The sequence below is a fragment of the Capricornis sumatraensis genome, chromosome 13 (genome assembly GCF_032405125.1).
Source record: "Capricornis sumatraensis isolate serow.1 chromosome 13, serow.2, whole genome shotgun sequence".
Lineage (NCBI taxonomy): Eukaryota > Metazoa > Chordata > Mammalia > Artiodactyla > Bovidae > Capricornis > Capricornis sumatraensis.
The window spans coordinates 41,652,033-41,671,074 of record NC_091081.1 but is presented as its reverse complement, the minus strand read 5'-3'; positions in this window follow the sequence as shown (position 1 = coordinate 41,671,074).

Below are 19,042 nucleotides of genomic sequence, written 5' to 3'. Positions count from 1 at the left end.
TGGCACCCCACTCCAGTACTCTTGCCTGGAAAGTCCCATGGACGGAGGAGCCTGGTAGGCTACAGTCCATGGGGTCGCTAAGAGTCAGATACGACTGAGCGACTTCACTTTCACTTTTCACTTTCATGCATTGGAGAAGGAAATGGCAACCCACTCCAGTATTCTTGCCTGGAGAATCCCAGGGACCGGGGAGCCTGGCAGGCTGCTGTCTATGGGGTCTCACAGAGTCGGACACTACTGAAGCGACTTAGCAGCAGCAGCAGCAGCAGCATCTGTTTACTAAGTAAAATGGGCCAGTTTGAGAGAGTCACTGTGAGAATCAAAAATGAGACTATGCAGTAAAAGTTTTACTGTGTTTGCTAGTATAAGTTAGCACTCAATAAATGTGAGCTATTATAGGCAGAAAAAATGGAAAAAGGAAAGGAGAGGAGAGGCACTCTGGGTGGAAGGGATGTTGCATGTCAAAAACACAGGAGTAGAGCTCAGCTGTGCTTGCTGATTGGCAGGGAGCTGTCAGGCTAGAATTCTGATGTTGCAGGAAGTGATGACAGGTGATGATTCATGAGGATTTTGTAAAGCAAAACTGAAAGTCTGGGTTTTAAGTTTTGTTGGTGCACACTGGAGAGATTTTGTTTGTTTTTCTTGTTTTAATTTTATTAACAGTAAGTGTCATGATCAAGAAAATCTTTTAGGAAGATTTAACTGGAGCAATGATGGATGTTGTTGAAAATGAGAACAAGCCTGAAATGGAGTCACTAAACTCCACATCACCAAACCAAGACCTAACAATTACTATTTTGGCTCTCCAGGAAAGAAATTTTAAACCAGTCAATCAGGAATTGCCTGATCAGCACTAGTTAGGTTATTGCTGATGGATTCCTGCTATCTTCTAAAGGAAAGTTATCTTGAAATAATTAACTCGCTTTTTGTCTGGCATAACGTTTTTTGGGGTTTTTTTTGGTTTTTTTTTCCCCTGTTCCCTTCTGCCTTTAAGTCTATCATTTTGTTCAGCTCCTTGGAGCTCCTTTCTACATGTTAGATGGAATTCTGCACAATTCATGTATTGTTGAATAAGATCAATAATATCTTCATAATTCACTCAGCTAAATTTTGTTTTGAATTTTGTTTTAACAATGTGAACTTTGAAGACTAGAGATGAGTCAGGAAATTATTATAAGAAGCTGGAAATAGGTTAATAGTATTTATTGGATCACAAAACAATACAGGAAGACTTAGATATAAGTTAGTATGTTCTTTCTCCATTTCTGAATTTTTTACAAAGAAATCAAAGTATAAAATCAACTAATGATTTACTTTGGTCACACAACCAGTTCTACTAAATCTAGGGCTAGAACAAAATGTTCATGTTCCCAGATCCGTGCTGTCTCCCTAACACTAAGCTATCTCAGTTCAGCAGGCACATATTGAAAAATATGCCATGTGCAAATCACTCAAATGGGTACCTCAGGTAATATGAAGGGAAGACATGAATTGTAAGAAATAAAATGTGATTGGTTTATAAAAAGTGAACGTGCTAGTTGCTCGGTAGTGTCAGATCTTTTGCAATCCCATGGACGGTAGTGCACCAGGCTCCTCTGTCCAGGAGATTCTCCAGGCAAGAGTACTGGAGTGGTACTTCTCCAGGGGATCTTTTCGACCCAGAGATCAAAACTGAGTCTCCCATGTTCAGGCAGATTCTTTTACCATCTGAGACACAGCAGACTCTTATGATGGCTTATACCATTATGCTTTTGCTTTGGAGTATTTGAAGATGTCACAAGAAATTATTTCACAAATTTGCAAAGACTTAAATACTGCTAGTGACTCCATTTGTAGCAACTTAAAAATGTCTAGTTTTATTATCTGTCAACCAAAACATTTTTCAAAAAAGTATAGTAATTCTGAATTACATAGGATTATTAGCTAGTGCAAATGGCCTCTTACTGTCCTCCAATGAGGAAAAACTCAGGGCTCTCCACTTGAGCTTCTTTGACACCACACTGGCAGCGTGATAGTAGGCCAAGGGGTATCTTATACTTTGGTGAAGTGAAAGTCACTCAGTCATGTCCAACTCTTTGCAACCCCATGGACTATATAGTCCATGAAATTCTCCAGGCCAGAGTACTGAAGTTGGTAGCCTTTCCCTTCTCCAGGGGATCTTCCCAACCCAGGGATTGAACCCAGGTCTCCCTCACTGCAGGCGGATTCTTTACCAGCTGAGCCACCAGGGAAGGCCTATACATTGGTAAGAATGGACAAAAAAGTTCCAGTCTCAGCCTTTGTCAGTAAGTATGGTAGTAAGGCCATGGTTTTTCCTCTGGTGTTTGCTAGATAAGAGTGATTATTGTCTACAATTTTTCTGTCTTGTTGGCTTTCCTTTTTCTGGACCTTTGATTAAAAGGAATGAAATTTTATTGGGGCTATTTTTGCTTGTGTGCATTAGCGTTTCCAGTATTTCTGGATTACTGGCTTCTCCAGAACTAAATTTGGCTTGGTTAATCAATACTAAGCAAAAAGAAAATCCAGAGAATCATCAATGTCATTACTTTAATCACAAGATCCCTAGACTGTCTGCTGTCTTCTCTCTATCTTTTTCTAGAGTCTTCCTAAGTTTGTACTTTATACTATGTCAAAAGATTTTAACTGTACTTAGTGGGAGGTATAAGGAAGACTATATCTATTCTAACTTTCCAAAATTGGAAATAATTTATGAGCTTTCTAACCTGATTTTTACATTGTAACATAGGATAATTCCCCCCTCAAAATATTTTTTCTTGTCTTATTTTTATTGCAAAAGATCTGATTTTATAGTTTTTCTCATAAAAGCAGCACATCTTATACATTTCAACCATATCGTTTCAGATGTTAGAAAACCACTATTAGGTGCTGAGAATATTTCACATTCTGTGTTCATTACAGAATCCAACTGAGATTAAGAAAACAATAACTTTAGATTTTTCTGATTCTAAGATTACTTATTATAAATGACAATAAGTTTATCTCCAGAAGACATTAAATTGATAATTTCAGAAGAATATAAACTAATAGAACTAGAAAGAAAGATGTAACAATAGAACTGAAATATTTGTTTTGTCTTTAAGTGCTTGAAGAATAGAACAGTCAATTGGGTTATTGAGAAGTAGATTATATTCAAATATCTACTGATAATATGTTTATATTGTATACATAGCAATTTAACCTGGCTGATTTTTCATCAATCCCCCCCTGATAATTAGTTTTATGCCATCTTGCTGGGAGGTATACTTTTCTCAGCCCTCCTGGGAATATCTACAATATGGTTTAAGCACTATTATGAATAATATAATACAACATTAAGATTTTTATCAACATACAGATTACATATTCATATTAAAAATTAAATGTGTAGAGTGCATAAAGTATTGAGGATTCCTAAGTAACACTGGTCTGCAAAGTGAGCTCACATCACTACAATCACTGACATTTATTCCTTTTTCTGGGCTGGCAGGAGAGACTCGGTGGGCACTTGATCTTTGTCAACTCCAGCTTTATCCAAAGTGTATATGTTTGCAGAGTTTCAAAGACAGGTGACAAAACACCTCAGCTCTACCTCTGGTTCAACAACTGTTTCCCCTTCTTGATAGATTTCACCCTTTTCATTACTTGAGCTGTGATTGAAGCAACCAACTGCAACCTTCACCTTTCTGGAAGCTGGTGACTACTTTCCAGTGGAGTCACATGCATGCTATCAGAATTTTCCAGGCCCTTGGCAGGGAAGGGCATGTGTTTAATTTTACTGGATAGTACCACTGGCTTTCTTCAGGGCTTACAAAAAAGATCGCTTCTTATCCCTGAGTCTAGCTCAGTTGGCTAAAGGGAAAATGCATTTAAACACAAAGACTCCATATTAAATTCTATTTACAGTCAACAAGATTTTAAGTGGAGGGTTTCTTATTCAAAAATACTTTTTATAATTATCTTCTTGCTCTCAATAATAAATATTTATGCATAATTATCAAAATACATAAGTACAAGAACTTGATTGGATGGACTTTTAAGTCTCATTGCCTCTCCATCTCCTCCACTGCTTATTGAAAGGAGATCAAACCATGATTCATTCCGTTTTCCAGGGATGTGTAGATGTACAGAGTTTACCTAATACAAACTGACTTTTCTCTCAAACCAGAGACCCACTAGCATGGGAGCTGAACTGTGTTCTCTTTGTCTAAGAAGATGTGGTTATAGTGTGACACCAGCTCTCTGCTGAGGGATAAGAAGTCACTAAAAGTGAGTTAAATAATCTTTATGAAAGGAACTGCTTACTTAGAACAAAAATGAAGTTTTGGGCTCTGGATATACTATAAAAACACAATTTTTCTTCTTTGTGACTAATGAAAGAGAGAAAAATATCAAAATAGAAGAAATTCACACAGGATATATTTCATTTCATTCATAAACACTCTAAGTCACAGAGTCACCTGCAAAAGAACACTGAATGTTCAAACATTATAGCACACTTACATTACTAGGAAGTACTTTGCTCTGTGAGAACATGTAATAGAATAGACAAGATTCCATAAACTTTGCCTTAAACAATGACGGATTTGTATGTTTGTCTTGTTTGTTGCCAAGATGTTGAAAATGCACTTGTTGACCATTTACTTAGTATGATGACAAGCATTCTATGTCCAGTCATTTCTTGAAGGGTTAATATAGATAAAATTATGACATTATTATAATACCTGAGGAACAACACCAAACTATGTTGAAAGTGTGAAAAAAAGTGTTAAAACATTAGAATTATTCAAAGTCCATAATTATACCAAGTTTTTTCTTGAATTCATTTCTTCTATGTTATCTTCTTTTGTCTGCCTTTTTTAAAACAGGATTTCACACATTTCTTCATAGTTTTGAGAGACACAAAACAATCAAATCTGATTTCTCCTTTTGTTAACCAATAAGAAAGTGAACTATGGCCTGTACTATGTTAAATACTGAAGGTAATACAAATTATAGAAAGAAGTTAAAATGGGAGAATCCTGTGAGTCTGTTTCTGCTTCTTTAAATAAATTCATTTGTATCAATTTTTGATTCTATACATAAGATATCATACGATATTTGTCTTTCCCTGTCTGACTTACTTCACTAGTGTGATAATATCTAATTCCATCCATGTTGCTGGAAATAGCATTATTTCATTCATTTTTATGGCTGAGTAATAAAACAAACTTACAGTTACCAAAGTAGAAAGGTGAGTAGGGTGGGGTAAATTTGGAGTTTGGGGTTAACATATACACACTCTTATATATATAATAGATAATCAACAAAGACCTACCATTTAGCTCAGGGAACTCAACTCAATATTCTCTAATAACCTATATGGGGAAAGAATACGGAAAAGAATAGGTATAACCGAATCACTTTGCTACACCTGTAACATTGTAAATCAACTATGCTCCAATATAAACTAAACATTAAAAATAGAAGAAAAAAAAACTACAGTCTTACAACAAAAATAAAATAATCACTCTGTCATGAAAAAAAGAAAATGCTAGAATCCTGATTTCTATTAGCTTTCAAGCTTTTTAGGTTAAGAAAAACATACAAAGGTGTAAACAGATACTAGACCTTGGGGTGCCATGTGAATTGTGGGGTATATTGGAGTAAAACTTTTGAGTGATGTATAAGCCTATGGTACAACTCTTGGGATGTTCTTTCATGGTGCTACACACTTGGTGTCTTCACAATGCCTAAATTTATCCCATCTCTTGTCTGGGTTTGTCACCTGGACTATCTCCCTTACTCAAGGACCCTATCACCTTTTGCTGAGGACCAAGAAGCACCGGGAGGAACAGCAGGAGTTCCTCAAGGTCTGGACATTTGTTTGGAAGTGGCCTATTGAAAACATGTCCTGCACCCATGGTGTGCCATGCACTGTGCTAAACTTTTTATTTACATGTCTTCTTTAATCCCTCTACCACATTATGAGGTAGGGTGCTATTAATATTATGCCCTTTAATAGATGAGGGAATTGACTGACACAGAAAATTTTCATAATTTGTCTCAGGTCAAAAGTGGGTTTTTGAGAGAGGAGAAAATAAAAACTAAGGGGCTGATAGAATACATTCATACACTAGAGGAGCAGACGTTAAGAAAATAAAAAAATCTAGGGGTATGCTTTGCAAATCTCTCAATATGCAGAAACCAGGGGTGTTTTAGGTTCTAATATCTGACAGAATTCATTTTATACATAGAGGTTGTTTCCTCCAGGAAATGGTAACCAATATCATTATCAGTTCAGTCCAGGCACTCAATCATGTCCAACTCTCTTATACCGCATGGAATACAGCACGGCAGCCTTCTCTGTCCTTCACAATCTCCCAGAGCTTGCTCAAATTCATATCCATCGAGTTGGCAAATTCCATCCAACCATCACATAGTCTGTCATCCCCTTCTCCTCCTGCCTTCAATCTTTCCCAACATCAGGGTCTTTTCTAATGAGTAAGCTCTTCCCATCAAGTGGTCAAAGTATTGGAGCTTCAACATCAGTACTTCCAATGAACATTCAGGACTGATTTACTTCACAATTGACTGGGTTGATCTTGCAGTCCAAGGGACTCTCAAGAGTCTTTGCCAACACCACAGTTCAAAAGCATTCTTTGGTGCTCAGCTTTCTTTATACTCTAACTCTCACATGTATAGGTGATTATTGGAAAAACCATAGCTTTCACTATATAGACCTTGACAGCAAGGTAATGTATGGTTTATAATATATTGTTTAGGTCTGTCATAGTTTTTCTTCCAAGGAGCAAGCATCTTTTAATTTCATGGCTGCAGTCACCATCTGCAGTGATTTTGGAGCCTAAGAAAATAAAGTCTCTCACTGCTTCTACTTTTTATCCATCTATTTGCCATGAAGTAATGGAACTAGATGCCATGATCTTCGTCTTTTGAATGTTGAGTTTTAAGCCAACTTTTTCACTCTCCTCTTTCACTTTTATCAAGTGAAAGAGGCTCTTTAGTTCCTCTTCACTTTCTGCCATAGGATGGTGTCATCTGCATATCTGAGGTTATTGCTATTTCTCCTGGCACTCTTGATTCCACCTTTTGCTTCATCCAGGCTGGCATTTCTCATGATGTACTCTGCATGTAAGTTAAATAAGCAGGGTGGCAACATACAGCATTGACGTTCTCCTTTCCCAGTGTGGAACCAGTCCGCTGTTCCATGTCCAGTTCTAACTGTTACTTCTTGACCTGCATACAGGTTTCTCAGGAGGCAGGTCAGGTGGTCTGGTATTCCCATCTCTTTTAGTATTTTCCAAAGTGTGTTGTGATCCACACAGTCAAAGGCTTTAGCATAGTCAATGAAGCAGAAGTAGATGTTTTTCTGGAATTTTCTTGCTTTTTCTGTGATCCAACAGATGTTGGCAATTTGGTCTCTGGTTTCTCTGCCTTTTTCTAAATCCAGCTTGAACATCTGGAAATTCTTTGTTCATGTACTGTTGAAGCCTGGCTTGGAGAACTTTGGGCATTACTCTGCTAACATGTTAGATGAGTGCAATTGTGTGGGAGTTTGAACATTTTTTGGCATTGCCTGTCTTTGGGATTGGAACAAAAACTGACATTTCTAGTCCTGTGGCTACTGCTGAGTTTTCTAAATTTGCTGGCATATTGAGTGCAACATTTTAACAGCATCATCATATAGGTTTTGAAATAGCTCAGTGGAATTCCATCACCTCCACTAGCTTAGTTCATAGTGATGCTTCCTAAGGCCCACTTGACTTTTCACATCAGGATGTCTGGCTCTAGGTGAGTGATCACACCATCATGGCTATCTGGTCATTAAGATCTTTTTGTATAGTTCTTCTGTGTATTCTTGCCACCTCTTCTTAATATCTTCTGCTTATGTTAGGTCCATACCACTTCTGTCCTTTATTGTCCCCATCTTTGGATGAAATAATCCCTTGGTATCTCTAATGTTCTTGAAAATATCTCTAGTTTTCCCCATTCTATTGTTTTCCTCTATTTCTTTGCATTGATCACTGAGGAAGATTTTCATATCTCTCCTAATATTTTTTGGAATTCTGCAGATGGATATCTTTCCTCTTCTCCTTTGCCTTTTGGATCTGTTCTTTTCTCAGCTATTTGTATGACCTCCTCAGACAACAATTTTGCCTTTTTGCATTTCTTTTACTTGGGATGGTTTTGATCACCACCTCCCATACAATGTTATGAACCTCCACCCACAGTTCTTCAGGCACTCTATCAGATCTAATCCCTTGAATCTATTTGTTACTTCTACTGTATAATTGTCAGGGATTTGCTTCATGTCATATCTGAATGATCTCTTGTGTTGTTAGAAAAGAGTGTTTGCTGTGACCAGTACACAATATTTTTATAAGTGATTGAAAGTTTTTGCAGTATAGTTGTTTTACAATATTGTGTTAGTTTCTGCCATACAATGAAGTGAATCAGCTATGTGTATATATATATATATCCCCTCCCTTGTGGACCTCCCTCTCATTCAGCCCCCATTCAGCTACCTATGTAGGTCATTACAGAGCACTCACTCTAGCTCCCTGCGCTATACAGCTGGTTCCCATGAGCTATCTATTTTACACATGATAGTGAAGAATGGATAAAAAGTGGTGCATCTATACAATGAAATACTATATGTATAATGAAATATACTCAGCTATAAGAAGGAAAGAAATTGAGTCATTTGTAGAGCTGTGGATGAACTTCGAATCTGTCATACAGAGTGAAGTAAGCCAGAAATAGAAAAGTGGATGTTCCATATTGATGCCTACATGTGAAATCTAGAAAAATGGTGCAGATCAACCTATGAGCCGGGCAGGAATAGAGACCCAGATATAGAGAACAGACATGTGGATACAGTGGGGGAAGGGGAGAGTGGGATGAATTTGGAGATTAGGGTGGACATACGCTTCCCTGGTGGCTCAGAGGGTAAAGTGTCTGCCTGCAATGCAGGAGACCTGGGTTTGATCCCTGGGTCAGGAAGATCCCCTGAAGAAGGAAATGGCAACCCACTCCAGTACTCTTACCTGGAAAATCCCATGGACAGAGAACCCTGGTAGACTACAGTCCATGGGATCACAAAGAGTCGGACATGACTGAGTGACTTCACTTTCACTTTCTAAGTGATTGTAATTTACTTTTTATAAATTGTGGGTCTCTGACCACTGATATCTATTGATACAAAGCAGAGTACAAAACCAAGCAGGCTATCTTTCTACTTGATAATTTTGTTTGCCTTTCCTTTTTACTTCGTTTTACCTAAAATGGCAATTCTTTGTTTTGGATTGTGGCTAGCAAATCAATACAGGTCTACATAGGGTTCGGGGAACATTACTTTTAATTGAAACATAATATTGCAGAGTGAAATTGGTGACGTGTTTAAAGTGCTCTAATGGGCTTGGCAATACTTGTGATTTCTAAATTGCATTGACGTAGGATTAATGTTTGGATATCTTGGTGGCTTTATTGACTGTATGGATCTTTGCAAATGCTGGCTGCATAAACTATTTGGCTGTGGAGCACAGCTTTGGAAGTGCGGAAGGAGCTCCACTTGTTTCAGTGATGGATGATCCAACTGCTGCTACAGAATAAAACCCATCTGGCTAGTACAAGGTGGAATAAGAAATCAGGGAGGAAGGGTGCTTTTATGAGTTCAAATTTTCTGGGAGAAAAATTAAGGGAGAAATTTCAAACTCAGGACTTTAACTTTTCTGTGGGAAGAAGAAACTATCTGTAGAAAGTTGTCTATTGTTAACTGTTAGAGAGGATTAGCACACTGCTGCTATATTTGGCATGATGGCATTTTCAAATTATGATGTTATTTCAAATATACTGGAAAACCATGTTTTTCAGCCTAATTGGATAATGGAAAATTTCAAAGTGAAATTCAGAAGACTTTCTCATTTTATGCAGTAAGGTGAACTTTGAATAGCTGTACTTCCCTGAACTATTAAAATGAAAAAAAAAAACTATTAGAGGTAAAGTAAAAAGGCATAAAGTTCCCAGTTCATTGATTAAGAAGGTATTATAGTGGCATGGATTGGAGAAGTTGTGGACAGGGCTTCTCTGATAATCTTTGATAACCTCTCCCAAAAGGGATTCTAACATTCTTGGTTGATTATGGGATTTAGTATTAATTCTCTGGGGTTAATAAAAGGTACATTAAAAAATCACGAATATGGTGTTATTTAGGGGAAGTTCAAGGTTCTCATCTGCTCCCGATTTTTACCATCCAGCCCCAACTTCATCCTTTGGGAGGAGAATTTTCAATCTAAACTTTTCAGATTTAAGATACTACAATGGGCTACAGTTAAAGGGAAGAAATTTCAAAAGCTTTGTGTGTCTGGGTGGTGTTTTTCTTTATTATTTTTTAACTGAGGTGTAGGGATTCCCTCATAGCTCAGTTGATAGAGTCTGCCTACAATGCAGGAGACCTGGGTTCGATCCCTGGGTTGGGAAGATCCCCTGGAGAAGGAAATGGCAGCCCACTCCAGTATTCTTGCCTAGGAAATCCCATGGACAGAGGAACCTGCCAGGCTACAGTCCACGAGGTCGCAAGAGTCAGACACAACTTAGTGAACTAAACCCAAACCAACCAGTGGATCAGATGGTAAAGAATCTGCTTGCAATGAGGGAGGCCTGGGTTTTATCTCTGGGTTGGGAAAATCCCCTGGAGAAGGGAATGGCAACCCACTCCAGTATTCTTGCCTGGAGAATCCCATGAACAGAGGCTACAGTCCATGGGGTGTCAAAGAGTCAGACACGACTGAACGACTAACACACTGACATACAACATTATATTAGTTTTAGGTGTGCAACATAATAATTTGATATTTGTATATGTTGTTAAATGATCACCACAATAATTCTAGTTAATATTCATCACCATACATACTTACAGAATTTTTTTCCTGTGTTAAGAACTTTTAAGATTTACTTTCAAATAAACAAGTGGGACCTAATTAAACTAAAAAGAAAAGGAAATTATAAACAAGGTGAAAAGACAAGCCTCAGAATGTGAGAAAATAATAGCAAATGAAACAACTGACAAAGGATTAATTTCCAAAATATACAAGAAGCTCATACAAGTTAAGACCAGAAAAACAACCCAATCAAAAAGTGGGGAAAAGACCTTAACAGACATTTCTCCAAAGAGGACATACAGATGGCTAGCAAACACATGAAACGATGCTCAACATCACTTATTATTGAGAAATTGAAGATGACAGCTACAATGAGATATCACCTCACACCAGTCAGAATGGCCATCATCAAAATGTCTATAAACAATAAATGCTGGAGAGGGTGTGGAGAAAAGGGAACTTTGCTGCACTCTTGGTGGGAATGTAAATTGATACAGCCACGATGGAAGACAGTATGGAGATTACATAAAAATTAAGAATACAACTCCCATATGATCCAGCAATCCCACTACTAGGCATATACCTGAGGGAACCGAAGCTGAAAAAGAAACATGTACCCCCTATGTTCATTGCAGCGCTATTTATCATAGTTAAAGCATGGACGTGACCTAGATGTCCATTGACAGATGAATGGATAAAGAAGCTGTGGTACATAAATATAATGGAATACTACTCAGCCATAAAAAAGAGTGCATTTGAGTCAGTTCTAATGAGGTAGATGAACCTAGAGCCTATTATATAGAGGGAAGTAAGTCAGAAACTTAAAATATATATATACACTAACACATATATATGGAATCTAGAAAGATGGTACTGATGAAATTGTTTGCAGGGCAGCAACAGGCACAGACAAAGAACAGACTTGTGGACAGCAATGGAGAAACAGAAAGAGCAGACTTATGGATTCGGGGTGGGAGGAAGGAAAGGGAGGGGTGTATGGAGAGAGTAACATGGAAACTTATATTACCGTATGTAAAGTAGATAACCAATGAGCATTTGCTATATGACTCAGGGAACTCAAACCAGGGCTCTGTAACAACCTAGAGGGATAGGGTGGGGAGGGAGGTTCAAGAGGGAGGGGACATATTCATATCTATGGCTGATTCATGTTGATGTTTGGCAGAAACCAACACAGTTCTGTAAAGCAATTATCCTTCAATGAAAACATAAATAAAATAAAAAGATTCATTTTCTTAGGAACTTTCAAATATGTGACACAGTGTTGTTAACTATGGTCGCCATGCTTTACATTACATATCCATGCCTTATTTCATAACTGGAAGTTGGTATTTTTGAACCCATCACCCATTTTCAAACACCACTCTGTTCTCTGTATCTGTGAGATTTTGTTTGTTTGTTTATATCTTTCTTTTTTTTTTTTGAAAGTCAATTAATCTACTTTTATTACAGACAAGAGAAATTAGCATTTTAATTTCTTCGCAACTTATTGGTCGGCAGTTTTTTTTTTAATATATTTATTTATTATTATTATTTTTTTAATTTTAAAATCTTTAATTCTTACATGAGTTCCCAAACATGAACCCCCCTCCCACCTCCCTTCCCATAACATCTCTGTGGGTCATCCCCATGCACCAGCCCCAAGCATGCTGTATCCTGCGTCAGACATAGACTGGCGATTCAATTCTTACATGATTGTATACATGATAGAATGCCATTCTCCCAAATCATCCCACCCTCTCCCTCTCCCTCTGAGTCCAAAAGTCCATTATACACAGCTGTGTCTTTTTTCCTGTCTTGCATACAGGGTCGTCATTGCCATCTTTCTAAATTCCATATATATGTGTTAGTATACTGTACTGGTGTTTTTCTTTCTGGCTTACTTCACTCTGTACAATCGGCTCCAGTTTCATCCATCTCATCAGAACTGATTCAAATGAATTCTTTTTAACGGCTGAGTAATACTCCATTGTGTATATGTACCACTGCTTTCTTATCCATTCATCTGCTGATGGACATCTAGGTTGTTTCCATGTCCTGGCTATTATAAACAGTGCTGCGATGAACATTGGGGTACATGTGTCTCTTTCAATTCTGGTTTCCTCGATGTGTATGCCCAGCAGTGGGATTGCTGGGTCATAAGGTAGTTCTATTTGCAATTTTTTAAGGAATCTCCACACTGTTCTCCAAAGTGGCTGTACTAGTTTGCATTCCCACCAACAGTGTAGGAGGGTTCCCTTTTCTCCACACCCTCTCCAGCATTTATTGCTTGCAGATTTTTGGATCGCAGCCATTCTGACTGGTGTGAAGTGGTACCTCATTGTGGTTTTGATTTGCATTTCTCTAATAATGAGTGATGTTGAGCATCTTTTCATGTGTTTGTTAGCCATCCGTATGTCTTCTTTGGAGAAATGTCTATTTAGTTCTTTGGCCCATTTTTTGATTGGGTCGTTTATTTTTCTGGAATTGAGCTGCATAAGTTGCTTGTATATTTTTGAGATTAGTTGTTTGTCAGTTGCTTCATTTGCTATTATTTTCTCCCATCCAGAAGGCTGTCTTTTCACCTTGCTTATATTTTCCTTTGTTGTGCAGAAGCTTTTAATTTTAATTAGATCCCATTTGTTTATTTTTGCTTTTATTTCCAGAATTCTGGGAGGTGGATCATAGAGGATCCTGCTGTGATGTATGTCTTTCTTCAAACACTCTCTTCTCCCACATAGTTAAAGGAAATCTTTCAGAAGACATCTGAAGTAAGTGTAAGGCAGGGAACCTAGGCTGATTCCACCATCGTCATTAGAGCAAATCTTTAAAAAAATGTTTTTCATGCTCTTATCTGGGCACATGTGTGTTGGCCTTTATTAGGACTGGAGTTTGAAATTGGGTTTGAGGTTGGGGGAGGGTGTGAGTGGAACAAATCTTTCAGCCTATTTTGGTTTGGGCCCATTTGGACTTACCTAGCTTAGGGATCACCTTCATTGTCTCAGTCTAGCCAATTAGCAAGTTACAGAGGATTCAAGATAAAAGTCCACCCATTGTAAAAAAAAAAAAAAAAAATGGAGAAGGAAATGGCAACCCACTCCAGTATTCTTGCCTGGAGAATCCCAGGGATGGGGGAGCCTGGCGGGCTGCCGTCTATGGGGTCACGCAGAGTCAGACACGACTAAAGAGACTTAGCAGTAGCAGCATTGTAAAACGGTCATTTTTCTTTATCTAAGTATACTTCTCTTTCAAGAATCCTATCAAGAGGAATGGCAAATCTTGGGTTATTTTTAGGTCTTGGTTCTAATGTCATTTTAAACCCACTTTAATATACTCTACCCTGGTGTTCTTGGACTTAATTGCTGGCAATTGCTACCTTGTTATAAGTTACACACCTGAAATGTTGATTTTGTTTACCCTTACTGGTTTGTACTATTATCTCTATTACAGTCCAAGTCCAAAATTATTGTAGTTAATCTGGTAAAACAGAGCAGATTCTCAGGGCTTTCACCCCTAGATATCTAAGGTTTTAAAACAATCCTCTTATTTCAGACTTGATTTGAGGATTTTTAAGCCAAGTGGTTATTTGATGGTATAAAAGAGACATGCTGTATTAAACTACCCATATGACTCCAATTGACCTTATAAAAATATAATTGCTGCAGTATATATGCATATCGAATATCCATTACCTCTGACCCTTTCAAAAGGGTTTGAAACTAGGGCCCCATGGAAAGCCAGACTTCATTTGCTTTTAGTCTCTAAATTGGACTTGGATTCTGTAGCAGGTCTGGATTTTCTCCTCTCCGCATATAGTAGAATCTTTGCCTCCACATATATTTACAATTACCAAGAGAGCACTCTTTTGTCCAAGGGGCATTGACAATGCAAAACTCTTTCTAGATGACTTAATGTAGCCCATAAACATTTTGTTAAGCAACGAATATTTACAATTGCAGAAACCAGTTGCTTGCTTTATGGAGAGAACATTTCATGTAGACATCATATTTTTTTCAGTGATTGCCAAAAAAATCAATTTGAGCTTTCAGTTGAGTATAAAGTATATAATTTATAAAATCTAAAACAGACAATCACTATATTATTCCTGAAGAATTTTTTTGAAATTCACAGAGGGAAGATAATAATGCTTTTATTTCTCCAAACAATATATCAATATGCTTTTTAAAAAAGTACACAATAGTTTTTCAGAACCATATGTACTTTTAACAAATAAAGCATTAAATTCTAAAAGGTAGAAATATTATTTATGATTATTAAGGTTAATATGATAGACTCAAACTGGATTTTAGAGTTGAATCTCAGTTCTACCACTTCTTAATTATGAGGAATTTGGCCAATCATTTTACCTCTTAGAATTTTATTTCCCTCACCTTTAAAAAATGATTAATGCTATAAATCTTAACTTATAGACATGATTGAAAAATTATGTTGGAATATCTGGTACTGAAATAATAATAATAGTTTACTCTCTATTTTTACATAATTCGATGTAATACTATTTTATGTTTAATTTAACAATGAGAATACTTAATAACATTGCTATGTTGGGGACCAACAAAAACCTCAAGCTGTTGATATCAAAGATGCTATTTTTTTCTTTGTGTAATCTACAGATAAGAAAACTAAGGTAGTAGGTTTAATTGTTAAGAATATGGACCCTTAAGTTAGATTCCCTGGTTTAAATTTCAGTCACCCCTCCACTCCAACACTAGACACACACAAGTTATGTGACTTTGGACAAGTACTAAACTTCCATATACTTTGATTTCTCTTTTTGTAAAATTGGGACAATGAAAGTACATGTTTGATAAAAATACAGTACATAAAACTTTTATATAGTTATTTATATTAAAATAAGATCAATAAAAGTTATAATCACTAACCTTAGAAGATTGTCTGTAACCATACAGCTAATACATGGAAGATAATTTCTGCCCAGAATTTCTGATTTTAAGTTATTTTTTCCTCTTAACTCCATGCTGCCTGCCCTTGGAATTTTATGTAAATGGAAGAATTTCATAATCCTGATACATAATTACATAGAACATGCAGTAGTTCCATTTTCCTTACCAAAGTGGGTTGATGATAAACAAAACATTGCAGAGTCCAAACCAGAGGCCCGAGTCTGTGTTAAGATCATAGATTCCCATAAACTTATTGCCTGCCAAAGTCACTGACATTGACTGAATGTCCAAGACCTCTGTCTAAATCAATTGTTAGACTGTTGCTATGGACCCAGGATCACTGACTGAATAAATCTCCAGCTGGAATCTACTCTATTGGCATTCTAGGTCCCCAAGGGGCCCTTACCAAGTGTGGAAGCAAATGTAGGCAATAGTGAAATAAATGCATTATTAATAGTGCATCTATTTGGCAGGGAATGAAGTCAAGAAAGATTGTCACAAGTGATAAATATAAAGTGTTCACTTTTTCAAGTTTCATTTCTAGCTCTAATTCTAACACAAGTTTTGCCAAAGAGTCTGTAGAATGAATAGCAAGATATGAAATTTCTAAACAAAGCTAGTGAAATAGTTAAAATTTTGATTAAAGTCTCGGGTTTGTTTTCATTTGGAAAACAAACAAAATAAGCCTCCTGTTTATGAGGCTGTTACCTCATAAACAGCCTTTGTTTATGAGGTAAAGTGTTTTTCCCACTTTTTGAAAATGCTTTTATCCATTCAGTGTTCATTTAAAATCATATTTTCCAAGGATACCAGAGAAGATCGCTTCTTTAAAAGTTTTTAGAACACTGCTGATTATTGCTGGATGTTTTTCAAATTCAGTCAAGGAATCACAAAGTAAAAGCATCCAATGTCAATTCTTTGAATAATGGCAAGAAATAACTTGCCATATCAAAAAAAAACTTTGTTCATCACCTAATCCAGGGAAAGCAGAAAGCTATGTCCCTGAAAACTATACTGAAACAGACTAGAAAAAGAAAAAAAAAATTCTCTGCCAGAGACCAGTTAGCATGTGAAGCCAACCCAGAGTGTGTTCAATGAGCTTCATGAGACATGCAAGTGACATAGATACATGCGTGTGAATGTGAATGTACACCTATGTCTCAGTTTTTCTGTGAGAGATGGAAATACCATTGAAGAAAATGGGCTTTAAGGATAGAAGTGTCTCATAATGGGAAAAATATACTGAGGATGATTTAGGATTGTTTTATAAATCCCTGCAAAAATAAACCAGCCAAAATGCAGGTTACAATTTCATTGAGGATTTTTTTCTATTTAATTATTTCCCAAATATAGTTCTCATCAAAATGGAGGAGTTAAAGAATGCATAGTTTTCTAGGGTGTGAGATTCATAGATTTGAAATAGACATTAGCAGTGTTTTCACCTCACTTTCTATAGCATCTCTGCAAGGTAGTGATTCAGCTTCTTCTTGAAACTATAAAGATAAGAGGTACCAGCCCACTCTTGCCACTATTATTTGACATAGTTTTGGAAGTCCTAGCCATGGCAATCAGAGAAGAAAAAGAAATAAAAGGAATCCAGTTGGAAAAGAAATAAAACTATCACTGTTTGCAGATGATGTGACATGGAATTCTCCAGGCAAGAATACTAAAATGGGTAGCCATTCCCTTCTCCAGAGGACCTTCCTGACCCAGGGATTGAACCCGCATCTCTTGTGTCTCATGCATTGGCAGGCAGGTTCTTTACCACAGGTGCCACCTAGGAAGCCCCCACTGTTCACAGCACCACTACTTACATAGACGAAAACACAGCCAGAACACTCTTTGACATAAATCACACCAAGATCCTCTTTGATCCACCTCCTAGGGTAATGGAAATAAAAATAAACAAATGAGACCTAATTAAACTTAAAGCCCTCTGCACAGCAAAGGAAAAAATAAAATAAAAAAACAGCCCTCAGAATGGGAGAAAATAGTTGCAAATGAAGCAACTGACAAAAGATCAGTCTCCAAAATATATAAGCAGCTCATACAGTTCAATATCAGAAAAACAACAACAAAATTTTTCCAGAGAAGACATACAGATGGCTAATAAACACATGAAAAGATGCTTAACATTACTAATTATGCTGCTAAATCTCTTCAGTCATGTCCGACTCTGTGAGACCCCAGAGATGGCAGCCCACCAGGAGCCCCCGTCCCTGGGATTCTCCAGGCAAGAACACTGGAGTGGGTTGCCATTTCCTTCTCCAATGTATGAAAGAGAAAAGTGAAAGTGAAGTCGCTCAGTCGTGTCCAGCTCCTAGCAAACCCATGGACTGCAGCCTACCAGGCTCCTCCGTCCATGGGATTTTTCAGGCAAGAGTACTGGAGTAGGGTGCCATTGCCTTCTCCTACTAATTATTAGAGAAATGCAAATCAAAACTACAATGAGGAATCATGTCAACAAATCAAAATGGTCATTATCAAAAATCTACAAATAATAAATGCTAAGGAGGATGTGGAGAAAAGGGAATCCTCCTGCATTGTTGATAGGAATGTTAACTGATAATGCCTTCATGGAGAATGGTATGGAGTTTCCTTTAAAAAAACTAGGGATAAATCTCCCATATGGCCTAGCAATCTCACTACTAGGCATATACCCTGAGAAAACCAAAATTCTAAAAGACACATGTACCCCAATATCCATTGCACCACTATTTACAATAGCATGGAAGCACCTAAATGTCCATTGAGAGATGAACCAGTAAATAAGCTGTGGTACAGATATTCAATGGAATATTACTCAGCCATAAAGAGAACAACTTTGAATCAGTTCTAGTGAGGTAGATGAACCTAGAGCCTGTTATACAGAGTGAAGCCAGAAAGTGAAAACAAATATCATATAGTAATGCATATATAAGGAATCTAGAAAAACCGTATCGATGAATCTATTTGCGGGGAAAGAATGGAGATGCAGGTGTAAAGAATAGACTTACAGACACAGTAGGGGAAGGAGGAAAGGAAAGGAAAGTGAAGTCGCTCAGTCGTGCCCGACTGTAGCCTATCAGGCTCCTCCGTTCATGGGATTTTCCAGGCAAGAGTGCTGGAGCGGATTGCCATTTCCTTCTCCAGGGCATCCTCCCAACCCAGGAATCGAATCCAGGTCTTGCTCATTACAGGCAGACACTTTACCACCTGATCTGGAGAGGATGGGACTAATGGATAAAGTAGCATTGACAT